Source organism: Phyllobates terribilis, unplaced genomic scaffold (assembly GCF_046119375.1).
Source record: "Phyllobates terribilis strain yellow unplaced genomic scaffold, ASM4611937v1 Scaffold_236__1_contigs__length_3049075, whole genome shotgun sequence".
Taxonomy (NCBI): domain Eukaryota; kingdom Metazoa; phylum Chordata; class Amphibia; order Anura; family Dendrobatidae; genus Phyllobates; species Phyllobates terribilis.
This window is the reverse complement of record NW_027362996.1, coordinates 2330892-2355104: the sequence shown is the minus strand read 5'-3', so window position 1 is coordinate 2355104 and position 24213 is coordinate 2330892. Positions and strand designations below refer to the sequence as shown.

The following is a 24213-nucleotide window of genomic DNA, read 5'->3' as shown; positions in this document are numbered from 1 at the left end:
CATGCTGTCAACCTCTAGATCCCTCACATGCCTGCACTTTTCGGCTTGCTGCTGCTGCAATCCACGCGTTTTAGATCTGCATAACTCCACCTCTTTTAGCACAGTACCCTCAACCCCCGGCTGTTCCCACCCGCCTCAACACCGTTGGAAGGGAGGAGAACCAATTAAGGCGGGGGGGGGTGGAACGAGCAGCTGTCTACCCTTAGCAGGAGGGTTGCTGATTAATTACCTCTCCTGCTGCTGCTGCTGCTGGCTGTCCAGCAGCAGACTGAAGGTGGCTGCTGCTGTGCGCAGGTATATAAAGGCTCAGAGCCTATTATGACACGCGCAGCCAGCGTTCCATTGCCACATTCCGTCTACTGCAGGCGGGATACCTGGATGGCTGAATGTCACTGAGAAGCTCACAGAGACCGCCATAAGCAACAGTTTAAAAGAATGCCACAGACTAATCAACCAAACTTTTTGGGTTGGTTTCTCTTTTATAGTCTGCAGGCATTAAATGAAAGAAGTCAGTGTTCCAGCAGAGGGAGACAACGTTTCAGAAAAGGCATTGTAGCAAACCAAAAAAGAAATTTTAAGCGCAGCAGAGTAACCAGCTCACATACCTGTTAGCTCAGGTGAGTTTAAAAGGCTGCTGTTGATAACAAGGGCATTTGCTAAATAGATGGTGTGTGTGCAACAATATACTGAAAGGTCAATTATATTGTGCAGCTTATCTCACCACCTGTAGTTATTTAGGTGAAAGCTCCAAAATGCTTGCCTAATATGTCTGTTTATCCAAAAGGAAGTATAGAGGGAGAGCTAGATAGATAGCATTGCATTACATTACATTGCATGGCAATGCAATGCACAGTTGCTGAAGTTGAACCAAAATGAGCTTGTCATCTGGCTTCTGCAACTTTTAACATGAAAAATCCAATGAGGAGAAGAAAAGCAAAGCCAAAGAGTCCATCCCAAAATCCGACAAACAAGCAAAATGAACAAAAAGCATTGAATTCAATTCTTTCTGATTTTAGAAACTGCATTAAAGAAGGGGTGCACCGGTCCTGGAGATACTGCAATACCAGGTCAATGCGTGGAGTGGACAGAGCAAGCTCTTTTTCCATCTCCCTGTTCTAAAAATCCATTTAATATATGGTCCCCAGATAGGGGACGTATCAGATATTAAACTGATAAGAACAGATACTACACTTGATCTTAGCCAAAAGGCCGAGAAGCGATAACCAGAATTGGTTTCCGACTACGGTGCCACCCAAGGATTCTGAAAAGTCCATTTGTGGAGATGGCCACCTGGACTCCCGTTAAGAAGACATGCTGTCAACCTCTAGATCCCTCACATGCCTGCACTTTTCGGCTTGCTGCTGCTGCAATCCACGCGTTTTAGATCTGCATAACTCCACCTCTTTTAGCACAGTACCCTCAACCCCCGGCTGTTCCCACCCGCCTCAACACCGTTGGAAGGGAGGAGAACCAATTAAGGCGGGGGGGGGGTGGAACGAGCAGCTGTCTACCCTTAGCAGGAGGGTTGCTGATTAATTACCTCTCCTGCTGCTGCTGCTGCTGGCTGTCCAGCAGCAGACTGAAGGTGGCTGCTGCTGTGCGCAGGTATATAAAGGCTCAGAGCCTATTATGACACGCGCAGCCAGCGTTCCATTGCCACATTCCGTCTACTGCAGGCGGGACACCTGGATGGCTGAATATCACTGAGAAGCTCACAGAGACCGCCATAAGCAACAGTTTAAAAGAATGCCACAGACTAATCAACCAAACTTTTTGGGTTGGTTTCTCTTTTATAGTCTGCAGGCATTAAATGAAAGAAGTCAGTGTTCCAGCAGAGGGAGACAACGTTTCAGAAAAGGCATTGTAGCAAACCAAAAAAGAAATTTTAAGCGCAGCAGAGTAACCAGCTCACATACCTGTTAGCTCAGGTGAGTTTAAAAGGCTGCTGTTGATAACAAGGGCATTTGCTAAATAGATGGTGTGCGTGCAACAATATACTGAAAGGTCAATTATATTGTGCAGCTTATCTCACCACCTGTAGTTATTTAGGTGAAAGCTCCAAAATGCTTGCCTAATATGTCTGTTTATCCAAAAGGAAGTATAGAGGGAGAGCTAGATAGATAGCATTGCATTACATTACATTACATGGCAATGCAATGCACAGTTGCTGAAGTTGAACCAAAATGAGCTTGTCATCTGGCTTCTGCAACTTTTAACATGAAAAATCCAATGAGGAGAAGAAAAGCAAAGCCAAAGAGTCCATCCCAAAATCCGACAAACAAGCAAAATGAACAAAAAGCATTGAATTCAATTCTTTCTGATTTTAGAAACTGCATTAAAGAAGGGGTGCACCGGTCCTGGAGATACTGCAATACCAGGTCAATGCGTGGAGTGGACAGAGCAAGCTCTTTTTCCATCTCCCTGTTCTAAAAATCCATTTAATATATGGTCCCCAGATAGGGGATGTATCAGATATTAAACTGATAAGAACAGATACTACACTTGATCTTAGCCAAAAGGCCGAGAAGCGATAACCAGAATTGGTTTCCGACTACGGTGCCACCCAAAGATTCTGAAAAGTCCATTTGTGGAGATGGCCACCTGGACTCCCGTTAAGAAGACATGCTGTCAACCTCTAGATCCCTCACATGCCTGCACTTTTCGGCTTGCTGCTGCTGCAATCCACGCGTTTTAGATCTGCATAACTCCACCTCTTTTAGCACAGTACCCTCAACCCCCGGCTGTTCCCACCCGCCTCAACACCGTTGGAAGGGAGGAGAACCAATTAAGGCGGGGGGGGGGGTGGAACGAGCAGCTGTCTACCCTTAGCAGGAGGGTTGCTGATTAATTACCTCTCCTGCTGCTGCTGCTGGCTGTCCAGCAGCAGACTGAAGGTGGCTGCTGCTGTGCGCAGGTATATAAAGGCTCAGAGCCTATTATGACACGCGCAGCCAGCGTTCCATTGCCACATTCCGTCTACTGCAGGCGGGATACCTGGATGGCTGAATGTCACTGAGAAGCTCACAGAGACCGCCATAAGCAACAGTTTAAAAGAATGCCACAGACTAATCAACCAAACTTTTTGGGTTGGTTTCTCTTTTATAGTCTGCAGGCATTAAATGAAAGAAGTCAGTGTTCCAGCAGAGGGAGACAACGTTTCAGAAAAGGCATTGTAGCAAACCAAAAAAGAAATTTTAAGCGCAGCAGAGTAACCAGCTCACATACCTGTTAGCTCAGGTGAGTTTAAAAGGCTGCTGTTGATAACAAGGGCATTTGCTAAATAGATGGTGTGTGTGCAACAATATACTGAAAGGTCAATTATATTGTGCAGCTTATCTCACCACCTGTAGTTATTTAGGTGAAAGCTCCAAAATGCTTGCCTAATATGTCTGTTTATCCAAAAGGAAGTATAGAGGGAGAGCTAGATAGATAGCATTGCATTACATTACATTACATGGCAATGCAATGCACAGTTGCTGAAGTTGAACCAAAATGAGCTTGTCATCTGGCTTCTGCAACTTTTAACATGAAAAATCCAATGAGGAGAAGAAAAGCAAAGCCAAAGAGTCCATCCCAAAATCCGACAAACAAGCAAAATGAACAAAAAGCATTGAATTCAATTCTTTCTGATTTTAGAAACTGCATTAAAGAAGGGGTGCACCGGTCCTGGAGATACTGCAATACCAGGTCAATGCGTGGAGTGGACAGAGCAAGCTCTTTTTCCATCTCCCTGTTCTAAAAATCCATTTAATATATGGTCCCCAGATAGGGGACGTATCAGATATTAAACTGATAAGAACAGATACTACACTTGATCTTAGCCAAAAGGCCGAGAAGCGATAACCAGAATTGGTTTCCGACTACGGTGCCATCCAAGGATTCTGAAAAGTCCATTTGTGGAGATGGCCACCTGGACTCCCGTTAAGAAGACATGCTGTCAACCGCTAGATCCCTCACATGCCTGCACTTTTCGGCTTGCTGCTGCTGCAATCCACGCGTTTTAGATCTGCATAACTCCACCTCTTTTAGCACAGTACCCTCAACCCCCGGCTGTTCCCACCCGCCTCAACACCGTTGGAAGGGAGGAGAACCAATTAAGGCGGGGGGGGGGTGGAACGAGCAGCTGTCTACCCTTAGCAGGAGGGTTGCTGATTAATTACCTCTCCTGCTGCTGCTGCTGCTGGCTGTCCAGCAGCAGACTGAAGGTGGCTGCTGCTGTGCGCAGGTATATAAAGGCTCAGAGCCTATTATGACACGCGCAGCCAGCGTTCCATTGCCACATTCCGTCTACTGCAGGCGGGATACCTGGATGGCTGAATGTCACTGAGAAGCTCACAGAGACCACCATAAGCAACAGTTTAAAAGAATGCCACAGACTAATCAACCAAACTTTTTGGGTTGGTTTCTCTTTTATAGTCTGCAGGCATTAAATGAAAGAAGTCAGTGTTCCAGCAGAGGGAGACAACGTTTCAGAAAAGGCATTGTAGCAAACCAAAAAAGAAATTTTAAGCGCAGCAGAGTAACCAGCTCACATACCTGTTAGCTCAGGTGAGTTTAAAAGGCTGCTGTTGATAACAAGGGCATTTGCTAAATAGATGGTGTGTGTGCAACAATATACTGAAAGGTCAATTATATTGTGCAGCTTATCTCACCACCTGTAGTTATTTAGGTGAAAGCTCCAAAATGCTTGCCTAATATGTCTGTTTATCCAAAAGGAAGTATAGAGGGAGAGCTAGATAGATAGCATTGCATTACATTACATTACATGGCAATGCAATGCACAGTTGCTGAAGTTGAACCAAAATGAGCTTGTCATCTGGCTTCTGCAACTTTTAACATGAAAAATCCAATGAGGAGAAGAAAAGCAAAGCCAAAGAGTCCATCCCAAAATCCGACAAACAAGCAAAATGAACAAAAAGCATTGAATTCAATTCTTTCTGATTTTAGAAACTGCATTAAAGAAGGGGTGCACCGGTCCTGGAGATACTGCAATACCAGGTCAATGCGTGGAGTGGACAGAGCAAGCTCTTTTTCCATCTCCCTGTTCTAAAAATCCATTTAATATATGGTCCCCAGATAGGGGACGTATCAGATATTAAACTGATAAGAACAGATACTACACTTGATCTTAGCCAAAAGGCCGAGAAGCGATAACCAGAATTGGTTTCCGACTACGGTGCCACCCAAGGATTCTGAAAAGTCCATTTGTGGAGATGGCCACCTGGACTCCCGTTAAGAAGACATGCTGTCAACCTCTAGATCCCTCACATGCCTGCACTTTTCGGCTTGCTGCTGCTGCAATCCACGCGTTTTAGATCTGCATAACTCCACCTCTTTTAGCACAGTACCCTCAACCCCCGGCTGTTCCCACCCGCCTCAACACCGTTGGAAGGGAGGAGAACCAATTAAGGCGGGGGGGGGGGGGGGTGGAACGAGCAGCTGTCTACCCTTAGCAGGAGGGTTGCTGATTAATTACCTCTCCTGCTGCTGCTGCTGCTGGCTGTCCAGCAGCAGACTGAAGGTGGCTGCTGCTGTGCACAGGTATATAAAGGCTCAGAGCCTATTATGACACGCGCAGCCAGCGTTCCATTGCCACATTCCGTCTACTGCAGGCAGGATACCTGGATGGCTGAATGTCACTGAGAAGCTCACAGAGACCGCCATAAGCAACAGTTTAAAAGAATGCCACAGACTAATCAACCAAACTTTTTGGGTTGGTTTCTCTTTTATAGTCTGCAGGCATTAAATGAAAGAAGTCAGTGTTCCAGCAGAGGGAGACAACGTTTCAGAAAAGGCATTGTAGCAAACCAAAAAAGAAATTTTAAGCGCAGCAGAGTAACCAGCTCACATACCTGTTAGCTCAGGTGAGTTTAAAAGGCTGCTGTTGATAACAAGGGCATTTGCTAAATAGATGGTGTGTGTGCAACAATATACTGAAAGGTCAATTATATTGTGCAGCTTATCTCACCACCTGTAGTTATTTAGGTGAAAGCTCCAAAATGCTTGCCTAATATGTCTGTTTATCCAAAAGGAAGTATAGAGGGAGAGCTAGATAGATAGCATTGCATTACATTACATTACATGGCAATGCAATGCACAGTTGCTGAAGTTGAACCAAAATGAGCTTGTCATCTGGCTTCTGCAACTTTTAACATGAAAAATCCAATGAGGAGAAGAAAAGCAAAGCCAAAGAGTCCATCCCAAAATCCGACAAACAAGCAAAATGAACAAAAAGCATTGAATTCAATTCTTTCTGATTTTAGAAACTGCATTAAAGAAGGGGTGCACCAGTCCTGGAGATACTGCAATACCAGGTCAATGCGTGGAGTGGACAGAGCAAGCTCTTTTTCCATCTCCCTGTTCTAAAAATCCATTTAATATATGGTCCCCAGATACGGGACGTATCAGATATTAAACTGATAAGAACAGATACTACACTTGATCTTAGCCAAAAGGCCGAGAAGCGATAACCAGAATTGGTTTCCGACTACGGTGCCACCCAAGGATTCTGAAAAGTCCATTTGTGGAGATGGCCACCTGGACTCCCGTTAAGAAGACATGCTGTCAACCTCTAGATCCCTCACATGCCTGCACTTTTCGGCTTGCTGCTGCTGCAATCCACGCGTTTTAGATCTGCATAACTCCACCTCTTTTAGCACAGTACCCTCAACCCCCGGCTGTTCCCACCCGCCTCAACACCGTTGGAAGGGAGGAGAACCAATTAAGGCGGGGGGGGGGGGGTGGAACGAGCAGCTGTCTACCCTTAGCAGGAGGGTTGCTGATTAATTACCTCTCCTGCTGCTGCTGCTGCTGGCTGTCCAGCAGCAGACTGAAGGTGGCTGCTGCTGTGCGCAGGTATATAAAGGCTCAGAGCCTATTATGACACGCGCAGCCAGCGTTCCATTGCCACATTCCGTCTACTGCAGGCGGGATACCTGGATGGCTGAATGTCACTGAGAAGCTCACAGAGACCGCCATAAGCAACAGTTTAAAAGAATGCCACAGACTAATCAACCAAACTTTTTGGGTTGGTTTCTCTTTTATAGTCTGCAGGCATTAAATGAAAGAAGTCAGTGTTCCAGCAGAGGGAGACAACGTTTCAGAAAAGGCATTGTAGCAAACCAAAAAAGAAATTTTAAGCGCAGCAGAGTAACCAGCTCACATACCTGTTAGCTCAGGTGAGTTTAAAAGGCTGCTGTTGATAACAAGGGCATTTGCTAAATAGATGGTGTGTGTGCAACAATATACTGAAAGGTCAATTATATTGTGCAGCTTATCTCACCACCTGTAGTTATTTAGGTGAAAGCTCCAAAATGCTTGCCTAATATGTCTGTTTATCCAAAAGGAAGTATAGAGGGAGAGCTAGATAGATAGCATTGCATTACATTACATTACATGGCAATGCAATGCACAGTTGCTGAAGTTGAACCAAAATGAGCTTGTCATCTGGCTTCTGCAACTTTTAACATGAAAAATCCAATGAGGAGAAGAAAAGCAAAGCCAAAGAGTCCATCCCAAAATCCGACAAACAAGCAAAATGAACAAAAAGCATTGAATTCAATTCTTTCTGATTTTAGAAACTGCATTAAAGAAGGGGTGCACCGGTCCTGGAGATACTGCAATACCAGGTCAATGCGTGGAGTGGACAGAGCAAGCTCTTTTTCCATCTCCCTGTTCTAAAAATCCATTTAATATATGGTCCCCAGATAGGGGACGTATCAGATATTAAACTGATAAGAACAGATACTACACTTGATCTTAGCCAAAAGGCCGAGAAGCGATAACCAGAATTGGTTTCCGACTACGGTGCCATCCAAGGATTCTGAAAAGTCCATTTGTGGAGATGGCCACCTGGACTCCCGTTAAGAAGACATGCTGTCAACCGCTAGATCCCTCACATGCCTGCACTTTTCGGCTTGCTGCTGCTGCAATCCACGCGTTTTAGATCTGCATAACTCCACCTCTTTTAGCACAGTACCCTCAACCCCCGGCTGTTCCCACCCGCCTCAACACCGTTGGAAGGGAGGAGAACCAATTAAGGCGGGGGGGGGGTGGAACGAGCAGCTGTCTACCCTTAGCAGGAGGGTTGCTGATTAATTACCTCTCCTGCTGCTGCTGCTGCTGGCTGTCCAGCAGCAGACTGAAGGTGGCTGCTGCTGTGCGCAGGTATATAAAGGCTCAGAGCCTATTATGACACGCGCAGCCAGCGTTCCATTGCCACATTCCGTCTACTGCAGGCGGGATACCTGGATGGCTGAATGTCACTGAGAAGCTCACAGAGACCGCCATAAGCAACAGTTTAAAAGAATGCCACAGACTAATCAACCAAACTTTTTGGGTTGGTTTCTCTTTTATAGTCTGCAGGCATTAAATGAAAGAAGTCAGTGTTCCAGCAGAGGGAGACAACGTTTCAGAAAAGGCATTGTAGCAAACCAAAAAAGAAATTTTAAGCGCAGCAGAGTAACCAGCGCACATACCTGTTAGCTCAGGTGAGTTTAAAAGGCTGCTGTTGATAACAAGGGCATTTGCTAAATAGATGGTGTGTGTGCAACAATATACTGAAAGGTCAATTATATTGTGCAGCTTATCTCACCACCTGTAGTTATTTAGGTGAAAGCTCCAAAATGCTTGCCTAATATGTCTGTTTATCCAAAAGGAAGTATAGAGGGAGAGCTAGATAGATAGCATTGCATTACATTACATTACATGGCAATGCAATGCACAGTTGCTGAAGTTGAACCAAAATGAGCTTGTCATCTGGCTTCTGCAACTTTTAACATGAAAAATCCAATGAGGAGAAGAAAAGCAAAGCCAAAGAGTCCATCCCAAAATCCGACAAACAAGCAAAATGAACAAAAAGCATTGAATTCAATTCTTTCTGATTTTAGAAACTGCATTAAAGAAGGGGTGCACCGGTCCTGGAGATACTGCAATACCAGGTCAATGCGTGGAGTGGACAGAGCAAGCTCTTTTTCCATCTCCCTGTTCTAAAAATCCATTTAATATATGGTCCCCAGATAGGGGACGTATCAGATATTAAACTGATAAGAACAGATACTACACTTGATCTTAGCCAAAAGGCCGAGAAGCGATAACCAGAATTGGTTTCCGACTACGGTGCCACCCAAGGATTCTGAAAAGTCCATTTGTGGAGATGGCCACCTGGACTCCCGTTAAGAAGACATGCTGTCAACCTCTAGATCCCTCACATGCCTGCACTTTTCGGCTTGCTGCTGCTGCAATCCACGCGTTTTAGATCTGCATAACTCCACCTCTTTTAGCACAGTACCCTCAACCCCCGGCTGTTCCCACCCGCCTCAACACCGTTGGAAGGGAGGAGAACCAATTAAGGCGGGGGGGGGGGGGGTGGAACGAGCAGCTGTCTACCCTTAGCAGGAGGGTTGCTGATTAATTACCTCTCCTGCTGCTGCTGCTGCTGGCTGTCCAGCAGCAGACTGAAGGTGGCTGCTGCTGTGCGCAGGTATATAAAGGCTCAGAGCCTATTATGACACGCGCAGCCAGCGTTCCATTGCCACATTCCGTCTACTGCAGGCGGGATACCTGGATGGCTGAATGTCACTGAGAAGCTCACAGAGACCGCCATAAGCAACAGTTTAAAAGAATGCCACAGACTAATCAACCAAACTTTTTGGGTTGGTTTCTCTTTTATAGTCTGCAGGCATTAAATGAAAGAAGTCAGTGTTCCAGCAGAGGGAGACAACGTTTCAGAAAAGGCATTGTAGCAAACCAAAAAAGAAATTTTAAGCGCAGCAGAGTAACCAGCTCACATACCTGTTAGCTCAGGTGAGTTTAAAAGGCTGCTGTTGATAACAAGGGCATTTGCTAAATAGATGGTGTGTGTGCAACAATATACTGAAAGGTCAATTATATTGTGCAGCTTATCTCACCACCTGTAGTTATTTAGGTGAAAGCTCCAAAATGCTTGCCTAATATGTCTGTTTATCCAAAAGGAAGTATAGAGGGAGAGCTAGATAGATAGCATTGCATTACATTACATTACATGGCAATGCAATGCACAGTTGCTGAAGTTGAACCAAAATGAGCTTGTCATCTGGCTTCTGCAACTTTTAACATGAAAAATCCAATGAGGAGAAGAAAAGCAAAGCCAAAGAGTCCATCCCAAAATCCGACAAACAAGCAAAATGAACAAAAAGCATTGAATTCAATTCTTTCTGATTTTAGAAACTGCATTAAAGAAGGGGTGCACCAGTCCTGGAGATACTGCAATACCAGGTCAATGCGTGGAGTGGACAGAGCAAGCTCTTTTTCCATCTCCCTGTTCTAAAAATCCATTTAATATATGGTCCCCAGATAGGGGACGTATCAGATATTAAACTGATAAGAACAGATACTACACTTGATCTTAGCCAAAAGGCCGAGAAGCGATAACCAGAATTGGTTTCCGACTACGGTGCCACCCAAGGATTCTGAAAAGTCCATTTGTGGAGATGGCCACCTGGACTCCCGTTAAGAAGACATGCTGTCAACCTCTAGATCCCTCACATGCCTGCACTTTTCGGCTTGCTGCTGCTGCAATCCACGCGTTTTAGATCTGCATAACTCCACCTCTTTTAGCACAGTACCCTCAACCCCCGGCTGTTCCCACCCGCCTCAACACCGTTGGAAGGGAGGAGAACCAATTAAGGCGGGGGGGGGGGGGTGGAACGAGCAGCTGTCTACCCTTAGCAGGAGGGTTGCTGATTAATTACCTCTCCTGCTGCTGCTGCTGCTGGCTGTCCAGCAGCAGACTGAAGGTGGCTGCTGCTGTGCGCAGGTATATAAAGGCTCAGAGCCTATTATGACACGCGCAGCCAGCGTTCCATTGCCACATTCCGTCTACTGCAGGCGGGATACCTGGATGGCTGAATGTCACTGAGAAGCTCACAGAGACCGCCATAAGCAACAGTTTAAAAGAATGCCACAGACTAATCAACCAAACTTTTTGGGTTGGTTTCTCTTTTATAGTCTGCAGGCATTAAATGAAAGAAGTCAGTGTTCCAGCAGAGGGAGACAACGTTTCAGAAAAGGCATTGTAGCAAACCAAAAAAGAAATTTTAAGCGCAGCAGAGTAACCAGCTCACATACCTGTTAGCTCAGGTGAGTTTAAAAGGCTGCTGTTGATAACAAGGGCATTTGCTAAATAGATGGTGTGTGTGCAACAATATACTGAAAGGTCAATTATATTGTGCAGCTTATCTCACCACCTGTAGTTATTTAGGTGAAAGCTCCAAAATGCTTGCCTAATATGTCTGTTTATCCAAAAGGAAGTATAGAGGGAGAGCTAGATAGATAGCATTGCATTACATTACATTACATGGCAATGCAATGCACAGTTGCTGAAGTTGAACCAAAATGAGCTTGTCATCTGGCTTCTGCAACTTTTAACATGAAAAATCCAATGAGGAGAAGAAAAGCAAAGCCAAAGAGTCCATCCCAAAATCCGACAAACAAGCAAAATGAACAAAAAGCATTGAATTCAATTCTTTCTGATTTTAGAAACTGCATTAAAGAAGGGGTGCACCGGTCCTGGAGATACTGCAATACCAGGTCAATGCGTGGAGTGGACAGAGCAAGCTCTTTTTCCATCTCCCTGTTCTAAAAATCCATTTAATATATGGTCCCCAGATAGGGGACGTATCAGATATTAAACTGATAAGAACAGATACTACACTTGATCTTAGCCAAAAGGCCGAGAAGCGATAACCAGAATTGGTTTCCGACTACGGTGCCACCCAAGGATTCTGAAAAGTCCATTTGTGGAGATGGCCACCTGGACTCCCGTTAAGAAGACATGCTGTCAACCTCTAGATCCCTCACATGCCTGCACTTTTCGGCTTGCTGCTGCTGCAATCCACGCGTTTTAGATCTGCATAACTCCACCTCTTTTAGCACAGTACCCTCAACCCCCGGCTGTTCCCACCCGCCTCAACACCGTTGGAAGGGAGGAGAACCAATTAAGGCGGGGGGGGTGGAACGAGCAGCTGTCTACCCTTAGCAGGAGGGTTGCTGATTAATTACCTCTCCTGCTGCTGCTGCTGCTGGCTGTCCAGCAGCAGACTGAAGGTGGCTGCTGCTGTGCGCAGGTATATAAAGGCTCAGAGCCTATTATGACACGCGCAGCCAGCGTTCCATTGCCACATTCCGTCTACTGCAGGCGGGATACCTGGATGGCTGAATATCACTGAGAAGCTCACAGAGACCGCCATAAGCAACAGTTTAAAAGAATGCCACAGACTAATCAACCAAACTTTTTGGGTTGGTTTCTCTTTTATAGTCTGCAGGCATTAAATGAAAGAAGTCAGTGTTCCAGCAGAGGGAGACAACGTTTCAGAAAAGGCATTGTAGCAAACCAAAAAAGAAATTTTAAGCGCAGCAGAGTAACCAGCTCACATACCTGTTAGCTCAGGTGAGTTTAAAAGGCTGCTGTTGATAACAAGGGCATTTGCTAAATAGATGGTGTGTGTGCAACAATATACTGAAAGGTCAATTATATTGTGCAGCTTATCTCACCACCTGTAGTTATTTAGGTGAAAGCTCCAAAATGCTTGCCTAATATGTCTGTTTATCCAAAAGGAAGTATAGAGGGAGAGCTAGATAGATAGCATTGCATTACATTACATTACATGGCAATGCAATGCACAGTTGCTGAAGTTGAACCAAAATGAGCTTGTCATCTGGCTTCTGCAACTTTTAACATGAAAAATCCAATGAGGAGAAGAAAAGCAAAGCCAAAGAGTCCATCCCAAAATCCGACAAACAAGCAAAATGAACAAAAAGCATTGAATTCAATTCTTTCTGATTTTAGAAACTGCATTAAAGAAGGGGTCCACCGGTCCTGGAGATACTGCAATACCAGGTCAATGCGTGGAGTGGACAGAGCAAGCTCTTTTTCCATCTCCCTGTTCTAAAAATCCATTTAATATATGGTCCCCAGATAGGGGACGTATCAGATATTAAACTGATAAGAACAGATACTACACTTGATCTTAGCCAAAAGGCCGAGAAGCGATAACCAGAATTGGTTTCCGACTACGGTGCCATCCAAGGATTCTGAAAAGTCCATTTGTGGAGATGGCCACCTGGACTCCCGTTAAGAAGACATGCTGTCAACCGCTAGATCCCTCACATGCCTGCACTTTTCGGCTTGCTGCTGCTGCAATCCACGCGTTTTAGATCTGCATAACTCCACCTCTTTTAGCACAGTACCCTCAACCCCCGGCTGTTCCCACCCGCCTCAACACCGTTGGAAGGGAGGAGAACCAATTAAGGCGGGGGGGGGTGGAACGAGCAGCTGTCTACCCTTAGCAGGAGGGTTGCTGATTAATTACCTCTCCTGCTGCTGCTGCTGCTGGCTGTCCAGCAGCAGACTGAAGGTGGCTGCTGCTGTGCGCAGGTATATAAAGGCTCAGAGCCTATTATGACACGCGCAGCCAGCGTTCCATTGCCACATTCCGTCTACTGCAGGCGGGATACCTGGATGGCTGAATGTCACTGAGAAGCTCACAGAGACCGCCATAAGCAACAGTTTAAAAGAATGCCACAGACTAATCAACCAAACTTTTTGGGTTGGTTTCTCTTTTATAGTCTGCAGGCATTAAATGAAAGAAGTCAGTGTTCCAGCAGAGGGAGACAACGTTTCAGAAAAGGCATTGTAGCAAACCAAAAAAGAAATTTTAAGCGCAGCAGAGTAACCAGCTCACATACCTGTTAGCTCAGGTGAGTTTAAAAGGCTGCTGTTGATAACAAGGGCATTTGCTAAATAGATGGTGTGTGTGCAACAATATACTGAAAGGTCAATTATATTGTGCAGCTTATCTCACCACCTGTAGTTATTTAGGTGAAAGCTCCAAAATGCTTGCCTAATATGTATGTTTATCCAAAAGGAAGTATAGAGGGAGAGCTAGATAGATAGCATTGCATTACATTACATTACATGGCAATGCAATGCACAGTTGCTGAAGTTGAACCAAAATGAGCTTGTCATCTGGCTTCTGCAACTTTTAACATGAAAAATCCAATGAGGAGAAGAAAAGCAAAGCCAAAGAGTCCATCCCAAAATCCGACAAACAAGCAAAATGAACAAAAAGCATTGAATTCAATTCTTTCTGATTTTAGAAACTGCATTAAAGAAGGGGTGCACTGGTCCTGGAGATACTGCAATACCAGGTCAATGCGTGGAGTGGACAGAGCAAGCTCTTTTTCCATCTCCCTGTTCTAAAAATCCATTTAATATATGGTCCCCAGATAGGGGACGTATCAGATATTAAACTGATAAGAACAGATACTACACTTGATCTTAGCCAAAAGGCCGAGAAGCGATAACCAGAATTGGTTTCCGACTACGGTGCCACCCAAGGATTCTGAAAAGTCCATTTGTGGAGATGGCCACCTGGACTCCCGTTAAGAAGACATGCTGTCAACCTCTAGATCCCTCACATGCCTGCACTTTTCGGCTTGCTGCTGCTGCAATCCACGCGTTTTAGATCTGCATAACTCCACCTCTTTTAGCACAGTACCCTCAACCCCCGGCTGTTCCCACCCGCCTCAACACCGTTGGAAGGGAGGAGAACCAATTAAGGCGGGGGGGGGGGTGGAACGAGCAGCTGTCTACCCTTAGCAGGAGGGTTGCTGATTAATTACCTCTCCTGCTGCTGCTGCTGCTGGCTGTCCAGCAGCAGACTGAAGGTGGCTGCTGCTGTGCGCAGGTATATAAAGGCTCAGAGCCTATTATGACACGCGCAGCCAGCGTTCCATTGCCACATTCCGTCTACTGCAGGCGGGATACCTGGATGGCTGAATGTCACTGAGAAGCTCACAGAGACCGCCATAAGCAACAGTTTAAAAGAATGCCACAGACTAATCAACCAAACTTTTTGGGTTGGTTTCTCTTTTATAGTCTGCAGGCATTAAATGAAAGAAGTCAGTGTTCCAGCAGAGGGAGACAACGTTTCAGAAAAGGCATTGTAGCAAACCAAAAAAGAAATTTTAAGCGCAGCAGAGTAACCAGCTCACATACCTGTTAGCTCAGGTGAGTTTAAAAGGCTGCTGTTGATAACAAGGGCATTTGCTAAATAGATGGTGTGTGTGCAACAATATACTGAAAGGTCAATTATATTGTGCAGCTTATCTCACCACCTGTAGTTATTTAGGTGAAAGCTCCAAAATGCTTGCCTAATATGTCTGTTTATCCAAAAGGAAGTATAGAGGGAGAGCTAGATAGATAGCATTGCATTACATTACATTACATGGCAATGCAATGCACAGTTGCTGAAGTTGAACCAAAATGAGCTTGTCATCTGGCTTCTGCAACTTTTAACATGAAAAATCCAATGAGGAGAAGAAAAGCAAAGCCAAAGAGTCCATCCCAAAATCCGACAAACAAGCAAAATGAACAAAAAGCATTGAATTCAATTCTTTCTGATTTTAGAAACTGCATTAAAGAAGGGGTGCACCGGTCCTGGAGATACTGCAATACCAGGTCAATGCGTGGAGTGGACAGAGCAAGCTCTTTTTCCATCTCCCTGTTCTAAAAATCCATTTAATATATTGTCCCCAGATAGGGGACGTATCAGATATTAAACTGATAAGAACAGATTTTTTTGATTGAATATATCTTTTATTAGCACAAAAAATAAGTTAACAGACAGTGTACAGTGCCGCAGCCCAGTACACACAGAGTTCTACATCATATTTACATAGCATGAGCATACGACGCACTAACTAGACACATCACACCCCTATGCTACACAAAACACTCAATATGAAAGAAAAAGCATGTCAATCAATACAGTACGATGAACCGTGATAAGGGATGGGGATTGGGAAAAAGGGGATGGGGAGGGGAAAATAACAGGCCCGAAGCTTTATTGAAAGACAAGACACATAAGGGGAGAGGGGGAGGAGGGGTTTAGTCCTCATCCTCGTCCTCCGGACCGTCCACGATGGAATAGTCTCTGAGCAGGCTGTGGATCAGCCTGCGGCAGTCCTGGATGGACATCCTCTCCCTCCTCAAGATGAGCCGGTTCCTGGCGACCCAAACGGCATCCTTGAAGCAGTTCATAAAGCGCCAAGCCTCCTGGATGGCTTCGACGGTATGAACCCCAGGGAAGAGTCCGTAAAGCACAGAATGGTGCGATAGGCTCGCCCTGGGGACAGAGTTCCTCAGGTCGTCCTCAAGGGCAGTCAACAGGCGCTGTGCAAATCCGCAGTCCCAAAAAGTGTGCAAAGATGCTTCCTCCACGAAGGGGCACCTTGGGCAGTACCGGGTCTTGCACAGGTTCCGGGCATGCATGAATGACCGGACGGGCAGTCCGCCCTGAATCGCCATCCACGACAAGTCCTTGTGCCCGTTGGTCAGCCTGTCAGACGACACATTTGTCCACACAGTCTCCAGCGTGTCCTGGTGAAGTTCTGTGATGTTCTCCACGTCATCCTTGGCTCTGATGAGCTTGTGGATAGTTTTGGGCTTCCACAAGTCGGGCTTGAGTCCCTCCAGTTGATGTTCCCCCACAAATCGAACGACGTCTCCGTAGAACCATGGCGTCGTCCAGTTGTAGGGGAAGGAGCTGTCCCACTTGTCCCAGCCGAGTCGCCTCCAAAGAGGAAGCAGGAAGAAGCGAGACATGGACCTGCCCGCGGAGCCATTCTTGACTTGCAAAGTCCGGCGGACACAATCACACACAAAAGAGGATCGCAGGAGGGTGGGGATATCTGGAACGCCCTTCCCACCCTTGCGAGGCTCCTTGTACATGACGGCCCGCCTGACTCTGTCCATCTTGGATCCCCAGACAAAGTGAAACACTGTCCTGGTAATGGCCCTGCACACAGTGACGTGTGGGGGCCAGGCCTGTGCCGTGTACTGCAAGACGGGCAGGACCTCATTACGCAGGACGAGTGCCTTACCCTCACAAGTGAGGTGTCTGAGGCTCCAGAGTCCGATCCGTTGCTTCACCTTGGCCAAGCGTTCTTGCCAGGACTTGAGGGCCGCTCCTTCCTTCCCGAACCAGACTCCCAGCACCTTGAGGAAATCCGGTTGAATGTTGAAGGGGAAGGGGGCGGAGGAGGTCGACTGCCAATCCCCGAAGAGCATGGCTTCCGAGTTCCTGCAGTTGACTTTGGCCCCTGAAGCCCGGCCGAACCTCTCACACGTCTGGACGAGGGCGTCGACTGAACCACGATCAGCGCAGAAGACGGTGACGTCGTCCATGTAGAGCGAGCACTTGACCTCGTGTCGTCCCGGACCCGGTGCGGTGATCCCTCTGATCTCTCCATTCTGCCGGATAGCCTCTGCGAAGAGTTCTATAACACAAACAAAAAGAAGAGGTGATAGAGGGCAGCCTTGTCTGACCCCAGAGAGGACAGGGAAGGGGTCAGTCTTCCAGCCTTTCACCAACACCGAGCTGTGGATATCAAAATACATCAAACGGACATACGCACAAAACATGTTACCCAAACCTAACCGGTGCAGAGCTCGGCCCATGAACTCGTGGGAAACCCGGTCGAAGGCCTTCTCCTGATCCAAGGAGACCAGGGCCGCGTGTGCGCGGCGGACCTTGATGTACTCGACCGTGTCCCGCACGAGAGCGAGGCTGTCTGCGATGCGACGTCCAGGGATGCCGCAGGTCTGGTCCGGGTGGATGATCCGTCCGATGACCGTCTTAAGTCGTGTCGCCATCGTCTTGGCCAGGATCTTGTAGTCCACGTTGAGCAGAGTGATGGGACGCCAATTCCTCAGGTCGCACCTCTCTCCCTTCCGCTTGTACAGGATCGTGACCATTCCTTCCCTCAAAGATGGAGGCATTCTACCCTCCACCACCATCTCCTCATACAGGTCCAACAGGTCCGGACAGATGAGGTCTCCCAGCGCTACATAGAGCTCCGCTGGAAGACCATCACTGCCCGGGGTCCTGCCGGTCCTAAAGGATTTAGCGGCAGAGAGCAATTCGCCCACCATCAGAGGTTTGTCCAAGGCTGCCGTGCCTGCAGGATCAAGATGGTTAGTGATACCTGACAGGAACTTATCAGCAGCGTCGGGGTCGGTAGTCTTCTGGGAGTAGAGTTCGCTGTAGAAGTCGCTGACGACCCTCATCACGTCCTCCTTCCCACGTCGCATGTTTCCGCTCTCGTCTCGCAGCTCGTTCAGGGGCGTGTGACCGGCATGAAGTTTCCTGAAAAAGAATGAGTTACATTTCTCACCCTTCTCCAGATTCTCCACTTTGGAACGGAAGACGATTCGCTTGGACTCCTCCTCAAAGTGCCTTTTCAGGCTCTTCTTGGTCTCCTCCAGCTCCTCCCTCACGTCCCAGCCGCAGTGAAGAAGGTCCTGCAGCGACCGCAGCTCGCGCTGCAGCCCTCTGAAGTCCCTCCTCTTCTCACACGCCTGTTGTCGACCCTTGGCCTGAAAGAAACAGCGAAACTCAAGTTTAACATATTCCCACCAATCAGAGACTGTTTGGAAGCTACCCTTGTAGGACTGCCACATTGCGTAGGCTGCTCTCAGCTCCTCCACGACTTCATCCTGAGCCAGCAGAGCACAATTCAGCTTCCAGGAGCCGGGGCCGGACGGAAAACCGTCGCCAAGGACACCTTGTAAGTGAATGGCTCTGTGGTCGGAGAAGAAGCAGGGGACCATCGAGTGCCTACTCTGCCTGACTGCCCGAGAGGTGAACACAAAGTCAATCCTGGAGCGGAGTGAGCCATCGGGTCGGCTCCACGAATAGTTCGTGGAGCCTCTCCCCATGGAGCCCACCACGTCCTGAAGAGAGGCCTCGGTTACCATCTCGATGAGCAGCTTGGACGTGATGTCCAACTTGGCAGATGTGCCAGAACTACGACCATCCTCCTCGATGGGGCAGTTGAAATCCCCGGCCATCACTAAGGTCCTGGTGGTGGCAAGCTGAAGCCGCAGGGTCTGGAAAAGCTCCAAACGCTCATTCTTCAGTGGGGACGCATACACGTTGATGAACCTGACAGGTTCTCCCGCCCAGTTGCCATCTACAACAAGAGCCCTGCCGCAGATGAGCTCCTGGACAGACTCAAGCGTGAATGCGCCTCCCCTGATCAGAATTGCAACCCCTGCAGACTTGCAGTCACCCCCACCGGACCAGTAGGATGGACCGTGGGACCACTCCCTGGCCAGATGTTTGAAGGACCTAGAGGAGGGAAGGGAACATTCCTGCAACATATAAACATCACACAACTGGGAAGTAAGGAAGGCATAAATAGTCTGACGTCTGAACTTGTCCTTGATGCTCCTAACATTAATGGAAAATAAGTTAATATTAGCCATCATGTAGGGAAAAAAGAAAAAGTTAGCGCAGGCAATACACCTTAGTTACCACTCCGGTCGGGTGGTCCCTCGTCGGTGTTGACTGCTGGTGACGGGATCACCAGCAGGCCCTCTTCCTCCATCTGGTCAAGCAGCGCGGCCTCGATCTCGGCGACCACCAGTTCCTCCTCTTCTGGCTCGGCCACCAGGGTCTCAACCATGTGCTCCATCTCTTCTGGCTCAGGGAGGGTATCCTCCTTTTCGCCTACGAAATCCAGAATCTTCTTTTTGGAGGATTCAGTAGCAGGGCTGTCCTCCACCTTCCTCTTTCCCCGGGTTGGAACTGGGGAGACAAGAAGGGGAAAATCCTCCTCGGAATAGATAGCGGCAGGTGGAGGAAAGGTTAATTCCACCGCTACCATGGTCTGGGGAGGGAGAGTGGCTGCCGGGGCAGGGGAAAGGACACCTGCTGAGGAGTAGGGGAAGGAGGAAGAGGAAGTGGAATCCTCAGCAGGGGTGGCCGGGGTGGGGGGGGATTGGACGGGGGTGGCAGGGGGAGGGATCGAGAGAGGGGTGACAGAACTCTTACCCTCCTTTGACTTTTTCTTCTGCTTCGGAGCTCCTGGGACCGTCGCTGGGGCTTTGGCCACCGACTCCTTGACCGCTTTGGCCTTGGTCGTCTCGGCCTTGGCCGCTGGGGCCTTGGTCGTCGCGTCCTTGACCTTCACAGGCCTGGTCGTCGGGGCCTTGTCCTCCGGAGCTGGGGTCGTCGCAACCACCGATGCCCAGGATCTCTCACGCTTGGGGCAATCCTTGTACAGATGAGCCGCCAGCCCACACAGGTTGCAGGACGTCTTCTTCAGGCAGTCCTTCGAGCTGTGTCCCGTCACTCGACAAATCCTGCAGGCATCCTCCTTGCAGTCCTTCATCTCGTGGCCGTTCTTGCCGCATCTCCTGCAGTTCCGCGGCATGTCCGGGTAATAGATGAGGCCGTAGGAGTTGCCAAGGGAGAATGTCGGGGGCAGGTGCCGAAGTCCGTCTGAGTACGCCAGGTCCCTGTGAAGTCTAACAGTCACCGACCACTTACCTGTCCAGAAGCCGAGTCCATTCAGGATGTGAGAGGGTTCCTTCACAACCAAACAGAAGCGTCTCAGGAAGGTACAGATGTCTTGGCCTGGGGTGTGCGGGTTGCGCATGGAGACCGTGATCCTCCTTTCGTCCCTCTGGATAGGGCAGCTACCTGTAAAGGCAGAGAAAGAATTATCCGGTCCTTTTGCGCTTACCATTTCCCAGAACCTCCTGCAGGTGTTCACAGTGGCGAAGGTGACGAAGAAGATCCCCGTCAAGAAGGTCTGGATGCTGAGGGTGTCCGACCTGGAGAAGCCTCGATCCAGCAGCATCTTCTGGCAGAACACGTCCGAGGACATGTCCGGCACCCTCCCATCCACTTCCTTCAGCTTCAGGGCCACCGTCTGCCGCATCCATGGCTCCAGGGCTGGAGCTTCGTGGCGGGGCTTCTGGGGTCCCTTTTGCTGGCCAGTCGTGGAGGCAGAGTCCTTGGGGTCAGAATCGGCTCCTGGCTGGGCCCTCCTGGCTGTCCCCTGCTCCAGGCTCTTCTTTTCGGCCTTCCTCGCAGCGCTTGCCATGGCTTTCCTCCTGCAGTTACTTCTTGGAGCTGGATCTGGAGCTCTTCCCGAAATGGGTGGAGCTATGCAGATTCTTCTCCCGTCGTGTTCTGGACAAATTCCCCGAAAGGTCTTTGTCTCGATGATTTTCTTACTCAAAGATTCCACAGGACAGCCCGATTCTTCTCCGAGTCTTCGTCTTCTTCTGGATTCTTTAGAGCTTCTTCCTCCCACCGATATCCGCCTTCCTTCTCCGATGTCAGCTGGGCTCCGAAGCTCTTCTAATTCCGAGTTCGATCGCTCTCGTCAAGTGTAGATCGTAGCTCTTGTGTTCTTAAAAGAACAGATACTACACTTGATCTTAGCCAAAAGGCCGAGAAGCGATAACCAGAATTGGTTTCCGACTACGGTGCCACCCAAGGATTCTGAAAAGTCCATTTGTGGAGATGGCCACCTGGACTCCCGTTAAGAAGACATGCTGTCAACCTCTAGATCCCTCACATGCCTGCACTTTTCGGCTTGCTGCTGCTGCAATCCACGCGTTTTAGATCTGCATAACTCCACCTCTTTTAGCACAGTACCCTCAACCCCCGGCTGTTCCCACCCGCCTCAACACCGTTGGAAGGGAGGAGAACCAATTAAGGCGGGGGGGGGGTGGAACGAGCAGCTGTCTACCCTTAGCAGGAGGGTTGCTGATTAATTACCTCTCCTGCTGCTGCTGCTGCTGGCTGTCCAGCAGCAGACTGAAGGTGGCTGCTGCTGTGCGCAGGTATATAAAGGCTCAGAGCCTATTATGACACGCGCAGCCAGCGTTCCATTGCCACATTCCGTCTACTGCAGGCGGGATACCTGGATGGCTGAATATCACTGAGAAGCTCACAGAGACCGCCATAAGCAACAGTTTAAAAGAATGCCACAGACTAATCAACCAAACTTTTTGGGTTGGTTTCTCTTTTATAGTCTGCAGGCATTAAATGAAAGAAGTCAGTGTTCCAGCAGAGGGAGGCAACGTTTCAGAAAAGGCATTGTAGCAAACCATAAAAGAAATTTTAAGCGCAGCAGAGTAACCAGCTCACATACCTGTTAGCTCAGGTGAGTTTAAAAGGCTGCTGTTGATAACAAGGGCATTTGCTAAATAGATGGTGTGTGTGCAACAATATACTGAAAGGTCAATTATATTGTGCAGCTTATCTCACCACCCGTAGTTATTTAGGTGAAAGCTCCAAAATGCTTGCCTAATATGTCTGTTTATCCAAAAGGAAGTATAGAGGGAGAGCTAGATAGATAGCATTGCATTACATTACATTACATGGCAATGCAATGCACAGTTGCTGAAGTTGAACCAAAATGAGCTTGTCATCTGGCTTCTGCAACTTTTAACATGAAAAATCCAATGAGGAGAAGAAAAGCAAAGCCAAAGAGTCCATCCCAAAATCCGACAAACAAGCAAAATGAACAAAAAGCATTGAATTCAATTCATTCTGATTTTAGAAACTGCATTAAAGAAGGGGTGCACCGGTCCTGGAGATACTGCAATACCAGGTCAATGCGTGGAGTGGACAGAGGAAGCTCTTTTTCCATCTCCCTGTTCTAAAAATCCATTTAATATATGGTCCCCAGATAGGGGACGTATCAGATATTAAACTGATAAGAACAGATACTACACTTGATCTTAGCCAAAAGGCCGAGAAGCGATAACCAGAATTGGTTTCCGACTACGGTGCCACCCAAGGATTCTGAAAAGTCCATTTGTGGAGATGGCCACCTGGACTCCCGATAAGAAGACATGCTGTCAACCTCTAGATCCCTCACATGCCTGCACTTTTCGGCTTGCTGCTGCTGCAATCCACGCGTTTTAGATCTGCATAACTCCACCTCTTTTAGCACAGTACCCTCAACCCCCGGCTGTTCCCACCCGCCTCAACACCGTTGGAAGGGAGGAGAACCAATTAAGGCGGGGGGTGGGGGGGGGGTGGAACGAGCAGCTGTCTACCCTTAGCAGGAGGGTTGCTGATTAATTACCTCTCCTGCTGCTGCTGCTGCATGCTGTCCAGCAGCAGACTGAAGGTGGCTGCTGCTGTGCGCAGGTATATAAAGGCTCAGAGCCTATTATGACACGCGCAGCCAGCGTTCCATTGCCACATTCCGTCTACTGCAGGCGGGATACCTGGATGGCTGAATGTCACTGAGAAGCTCACAGAGACCGCCATAAGCAACAGTTTAAAAGAATGCCACAGACTAATCAACCAAACTTTTTGGGTTGGTTTCTCTTTTATAGTCTGCAGGCATTAAATGAAAGAAGTCAGTGTTCCAGCAGAGGGAGACAACATTTCAGAAAAGGCATTGTAGCAAACCAAAAAAGAAATTTTAAGCGCAGCAGAGTAACCAGCTCACATACCTGTTAGCTCAGGTGAGTTTAAAAGGCTGCTGTTGATAACAAGGGCATTTGCTAAATAGATGGTGTGTGTGCAACAATATACTGAAAGGTCAATTATATTGTGCAGCTTATCTCACCACCTGTAGTTATTTAGGTGAAAGCTCCAAAATGCTTGCCTAATATGTCTGTTTATCCAAAAGGAAGTATAGAGGGAGAGCTAGATAGATAGCATTGCATTACATTACATTACATGGCAATGCAATGCACAGTTGCTGAAGTTGAACCAAAATGAGCTTGTCATCTGGCTTCTGCAACTTTTAACATGAAAAATCCAATGAGGAGAAGAAAAGCAAAGCCAAAGAGTCCATCCCAAAATCCGACAAACAAGCAAAATGAACAAAAAGCATTGAATTCAATTCTTTCTGATTTTAGAAACTGCATTAAAGAAGGGGTGCACCGGTCCTGGAGATACTGCAATACAGGTCAATGCGTGGAGTGGACAGAGCAAGCTCTTTTTCCATCTCCCTGTTCTAAAAATCCATTTAATATATGGTCCCCAGATAGGGGACGTATCAGATATTAAACTGATAAGAACAGATACTACACTTGATCTTAGCCAAAAGGCCGAGAAGCGATAACCAGAATTGGTTTCCGACTACGGTGCCACCCAAGGATTCTGAAAAGTCCATTTGTGGAGATGGCCACCTGGACTCCCGTTAAGAAGACATGCTGTCAACCTCTAGATCCCTCACATGCCTGCACTTTTCGGCTTGCTGCTGCTGCAATCCACGCGTTTTAGATCTGCATAACTCCACCTCTTTTAGCACAGTACCCTCAACCCCGGCTGTTCCCACCCGCCTCAACACCGTTGGAAGGGAGGAGAACCAATTAAGGCGGGGGGGGGGTGAAACGAGCAGCTGTCT

The 24213-nt window shown here is 47.8% G+C and overlaps 14 non-coding genes and 1 pseudogene across 14 annotated transcripts; all 15 read right to left on the bottom strand.

The window, feature by feature from the left end:
- Positions 1 to 1030: 1030 nt before the first annotated feature.
- Positions 1031 to 1221, bottom strand: LOC141215900 (U2 spliceosomal RNA). The gene has a single exon (XR_012284951.1). It is a non-coding gene; the product is annotated as a U2 spliceosomal RNA (small nuclear RNA).
- A 1120-nt stretch (positions 1222 to 2341) lies between these two features.
- On the bottom strand, positions 2342 to 2532 carry LOC141216465 (U2 spliceosomal RNA). The gene has a single exon (XR_012285498.1). It is a non-coding gene; the product is annotated as a U2 spliceosomal RNA (small nuclear RNA).
- A 1118-nt stretch (positions 2533 to 3650) lies between these two features.
- LOC141215899 (U2 spliceosomal RNA) lies at positions 3651 to 3841 on the bottom strand. The gene has a single exon (XR_012284950.1). It is a non-coding gene; the product is annotated as a U2 spliceosomal RNA (small nuclear RNA).
- A 1120-nt stretch (positions 3842 to 4961) lies between these two features.
- On the bottom strand, positions 4962 to 5152 carry LOC141215898 (U2 spliceosomal RNA). The gene has a single exon (XR_012284949.1). It is a non-coding gene; the product is annotated as a U2 spliceosomal RNA (small nuclear RNA).
- Positions 5153 to 6277: 1125 nt separating this feature from the next.
- LOC141216659 (U2 spliceosomal RNA) lies at positions 6278 to 6468 on the bottom strand. The gene has a single exon (XR_012285683.1). It is a non-coding gene; the product is annotated as a U2 spliceosomal RNA (small nuclear RNA).
- Positions 6469 to 7591: 1123 nt separating this feature from the next.
- On the bottom strand, positions 7592 to 7782 carry LOC141215897 (U2 spliceosomal RNA). The gene has a single exon (XR_012284948.1). It is a non-coding gene; the product is annotated as a U2 spliceosomal RNA (small nuclear RNA).
- Positions 7783 to 8902: 1120 nt separating this feature from the next.
- On the bottom strand, positions 8903 to 9093 carry LOC141215895 (U2 spliceosomal RNA). The gene has a single exon (XR_012284946.1). It is a non-coding gene; the product is annotated as a U2 spliceosomal RNA (small nuclear RNA).
- A 1124-nt stretch (positions 9094 to 10217) lies between these two features.
- LOC141216394 (U2 spliceosomal RNA) lies at positions 10218 to 10408 on the bottom strand. Its single transcript, XR_012285429.1, has one exon. It is a non-coding gene; the product is annotated as a U2 spliceosomal RNA (small nuclear RNA).
- Positions 10409 to 11531: 1123 nt separating this feature from the next.
- On the bottom strand, positions 11532 to 11722 carry LOC141215894 (U2 spliceosomal RNA). The gene has a single exon (XR_012284945.1). It is a non-coding gene; the product is annotated as a U2 spliceosomal RNA (small nuclear RNA).
- Positions 11723 to 12840: 1118 nt separating this feature from the next.
- LOC141216529 (U2 spliceosomal RNA) lies at positions 12841 to 13031 on the bottom strand. The gene has a single exon (XR_012285558.1). It is a non-coding gene; the product is annotated as a U2 spliceosomal RNA (small nuclear RNA).
- Positions 13032 to 14150: 1119 nt separating this feature from the next.
- LOC141215674 (U2 spliceosomal RNA) lies at positions 14151 to 14341 on the bottom strand. The gene has a single exon (XR_012284731.1). It is a non-coding gene; the product is annotated as a U2 spliceosomal RNA (small nuclear RNA).
- Positions 14342 to 15462: 1121 nt separating this feature from the next.
- LOC141216730 (U2 spliceosomal RNA) lies at positions 15463 to 15656 on the bottom strand. Its single transcript, XR_012285749.1, has one exon. It is a non-coding gene; the product is annotated as a U2 spliceosomal RNA (small nuclear RNA).
- A 5564-nt stretch (positions 15657 to 21220) lies between these two features.
- Positions 21221 to 21298, bottom strand: LOC141216899 (U2 spliceosomal RNA; annotated as a pseudogene).
- Positions 21299 to 22418: 1120 nt separating this feature from the next.
- On the bottom strand, positions 22419 to 22609 carry LOC141216635 (U2 spliceosomal RNA). Its single transcript, XR_012285660.1, has one exon. It is a non-coding gene; the product is annotated as a U2 spliceosomal RNA (small nuclear RNA).
- Positions 22610 to 23736: 1127 nt separating this feature from the next.
- Positions 23737 to 23926, bottom strand: LOC141216669 (U2 spliceosomal RNA). The gene has a single exon (XR_012285693.1). It is a non-coding gene; the product is annotated as a U2 spliceosomal RNA (small nuclear RNA).
- Positions 23927 to 24213: the final 287 nt, after the last annotated feature.